At 37.0% G+C, this 3,803-nt stretch overlaps 1 non-coding gene across 1 annotated transcript; it reads left to right on the top strand.

The window, feature by feature from the left end:
* The first annotated feature begins 3,421 nt into the window (after positions 1-3,421).
* Positions 3,422-3,543, top strand: LOC129549486 (small nucleolar RNA SNORD22). The gene has a single exon (XR_008684582.1). It is a non-coding gene; the product is annotated as a small nucleolar RNA SNORD22 (small nucleolar RNA).
* The last annotated feature ends 260 nt before the right edge of the window (positions 3,544-3,803 follow it).

Genomic DNA, 3,803 nt, shown 5'->3' with positions numbered 1-3,803 from the left:
AGAGCAAAGTGCTAAGAGGGTCCCCTATTGTAACTACCATGACAACTCCTATCTTTTAAGCTGAAATTCAGCTTTTTTAGAGTAGCTACTTTTCAGTTCCATGGGGTGAAACTCAATTTGTATCACTGGCTGCTGTGCTGTAAAGGACAATTTCAATGCCCTGTTGAGTGCTAAGTCTTCTTTTAGTTTGTTTGCTTGTTTGCGGAATAATCTTTAGACAGACATAATGACACACGCCATAAGATTTCCCGAACTGAACTTTTTCTTCCCTCTAGAAATGATGAGATTAGGAGGAAAAAAAACATAATTAGTGCAAAACAAATGAATACAAAACAGAGCCAGATATTCTTTGCAATCAAGGATACACAGTGATCGTTACTGTAGAGTATGAACTTTGTATCCAAGAGGAGATTTATAAGCCCCTTCATGAACTGGTGGAAGGAAGTTATGCTACTTAATGAGAATAAATATAATTAAAAAAAGAGGACTGAGAATGATTCTTCTGGGAAGGATGGATGATTTAGAACATCTAACTAAATTTTAAAAATCATTATCTTGTTGATTTTTTATCAATAATTAATAAACATTGATATCAGTTGATATTTAATAATCTAAATTGATTATTTTAAAAGAATCACTTATAAAAATTAATTAATAGACTGGAAGAACAACAGTGAAAGTGAAAATGTTGGCTTGAAGCTCAACATTCAAAAAACAAAGATCATGGCATCTGGTCCCATCACTTCATGGGAAATAGATGGAAAAACAGTGGAAACAGCGTCAGACTTTATTTTGGGACTCCAAAATCACTGCAGATGCTGATTGCAGCCAGGAAATTAAAAGACGCTTACTCCTTGGAAGGAAAGTTATGACCAACCTTGATAGAATATTAAAAAGCAGAGACATTACTTTGCCAACAAAGGTCCGTCTAGTCAAGGCTATGGTTTTTCCCGTGGTCATGTATGGACGTGAGAGTTGGACTGTGAAGAAAGCTGATCGCCGAAGAATTGATGTTTCTGAACTGTGGTGCTGGAGAAGACTCTTGAGAGTCCCTTGGACTGCAAGGAGATCCCTCCAGTCCATTCTAAAGGAGATCAATCCTGGGTGTTCATTGGAAGGACTGATGCTAAAGCTGAAACTCCAATACTTTGGCCACCTCATGCGACGAGTTGACTCACTGGAAAAGACTCTGATGCTGGGAAGGATTCGGGTGGGAGGAGAAGGGGACGATAGAGAATGAGATGGCTGGATGGCATCACCGACTCGATGGACATGAGTTTGAGTGAACTCCGGGAGTTGGTGATGGACAGGGAGGCCTGGCGTGCTGTGATTCATGGGGTCACAAAGAGTCAGACACGACTGAGTGACTGAACTGAACTGAATGTTAAAAACCACATATACAGCACAAATACTCATTTTTCAACTATGCTTCTTCTGTACTGTTCCCCTGCTTGAATGTTAGGCACTTTAAATAAAGTAGGAATACTTCCTTTTATGTTTTCTTTTTAAACTACAATCAAGACTTTACTCCCACAGAATCATATAGGGGTCACAGCAGCAATTTTCTGTTTTGTCAATAATGTGAATTTTTCTAAAAAATAAGTCTCTAGAAAAGAAGTTTTCTAAAATATAATCTATAGGCTTTGCTTACATTTTCAGAAAAGCACCAGGGTGTTGTAAACAACACAAAATTTAGAATCAAGAAGTCTTTGATTTGATTCTGGAGTCTTAGAGACTTGACTTGATTCTGACTATATTTGCCATATGAATTTGTGTCAATATCTAACCTTATTGATCTTCAACTTATTTTTTGTTGCTTTCATTGAACTGTGAAGTTCTATACTAGAAAATCATGTAAGTAATTAGCAGAGTACTTAACAATGAATTAATCTTAGCTATTATTAGCTGACACTCTTTATGCAATCTTGTACGTCTTTATATATATTTTAATGGAACATTTGAAGAACACAATATATACATTTAGTGGTTCACTGTTTTAAGAGAGAAGTTAGGAGGGATGCATATGGCATACTTTAATTTGAGTAAATGTCTTGAGCTTTTTCCTTAAAGTAGGGAATAAATAAACAAATTTTTAACAATCTTATATGAGCACTGACTCATAAACAAGTGTTTAAAATTAAATTATGATTAAGCTTTAATACTGAATTAACAGGAGGAAATAAATATGGGGAATCCAGAAAATATAAATATATATCATACTTCACACTTCAATATTTTGAATCATGAGTGTATATGTGTGTGTGAGGTTGTGTATGTTGTTATAATTATGTAGATGAGAAACACATCTTGTTGTTGAGTTGGGAAAAGCTGAGAAAGAGTTGTAAAAGTGTTTGGGTTCTTGAAAATGAAGAATATTGAGAGGCATTAATTAAAATATGCATTATTTATCAAGAGAAAAACAACAGTAAATACTCCAACTCAAATATAGCTCAACATGCTTCAAGGTTTCATAGGTACATTTAATGTGAATATAAAGATGTGAAATCATGTTCTGTATACATTATATTTGTAGAGATTTTATTTTTGCAATTTAGCAAATCAGTTGTGATTATATAGGCTTCTGTTATATTTGCCGGAGTTGACATAAACTGGATTGGAATGGAATTAGTTTCTTCCAAGGCTTATGATTGAAATCCCTGTAGCTATCACACTGTGCTATTTCAGATTGTTAATGAAAAAGCCATGTGGGTTCCATCAGTGACAAATGTAAATTATGGTAGCAATTCAATTAAACTATTTTTTACTGAATATTAACTCTTTCTTAAAATGACTTTAATGTGCATATACATATATACCCATGTGAATAGTAAGTCTACCTTACATTTTAAGTGTTAGTCACATCCGACTCTTTGAGACCCCATGGACTGTAGCCCTCCAGGTTCCTCTGTCCATGGGATTCTCCAGACAAGAATACTGGAGTGGGTTACCATTTCCTTCTCCAGGGTATCTTCCCAATCCAGGGATCAAAACTGGGTCTACTGCATTGTAGGCAGATTTTGTGCCATCCGAGCCACCAGGAAGCTTATGTCTAAGTATTAAGAGTATATCTTAGGGTTTCCCTGGTGACTCAGTGGTAAAGAATCTGCCTGCCAATGCAGGAGATACAGGTTCAATTCCTGATCCAGGAAGATCACACGTGATGTGGAGAAACTGAGCTCCTGCGCCACAATCCCTGAGCCTGCATTCTAGAGGACTGGAACTGCCATAGCTGAGGCCAAGTGCCACAGCCCCTGAAGTCTGTGCGCCCTGGAGCCTATGCTCTGCAAGAGTAGCCACCACGGTGAGCAGCCCATGCCCTGCAACTAGAGAGTAGCCCCTACTCTCCGCAACTAGAGAAAAGCCCATGCAGTAACGAAGATTGAGCACAGCCAAAAGAAAATAAATAAATAACATACTGTAAACCCAGTGAAGAAACAGTCACACATTCCACCTCCTGTTCTAGTCCCACAACCTATAAAGGTGACCAGCTGGAGCTGGCTGGGGGAGGATGCAAGTTTGTTTCAGAGGGACTGTCTGATAGATAACAAGGGTCTCCAAACACAGGGAAGGAAGAAATATCACTTTGTGAAAAATCAATTCTACACTTTTTTCCAGGCCTGGAGAAAGAACAAGGCACATATAATGGAAGTCAACTCTCAGAGGATATCAAAAAGGGAATTTACAAGTCATTACTTGTAAAACCTACCTGTTCAAATTAGCATACAATCATTTCAGCTTCTCTAAATATAGTCTCATTTTAACTTTCAAATAAAGGGAAAAGATCAAATAAGTTTTTGGATGTT

This window comes from Moschus berezovskii, chromosome 26 (assembly GCF_049115385.1).
Source record: "Moschus berezovskii isolate FMDL1 chromosome 26, NW_MosBer_1.0, whole genome shotgun sequence".
NCBI classification, from domain to species: domain Eukaryota; kingdom Metazoa; phylum Chordata; class Mammalia; order Artiodactyla; family Moschidae; genus Moschus; species Moschus berezovskii.
This window is presented reverse-complemented; position numbering and strand designations above follow the sequence as displayed.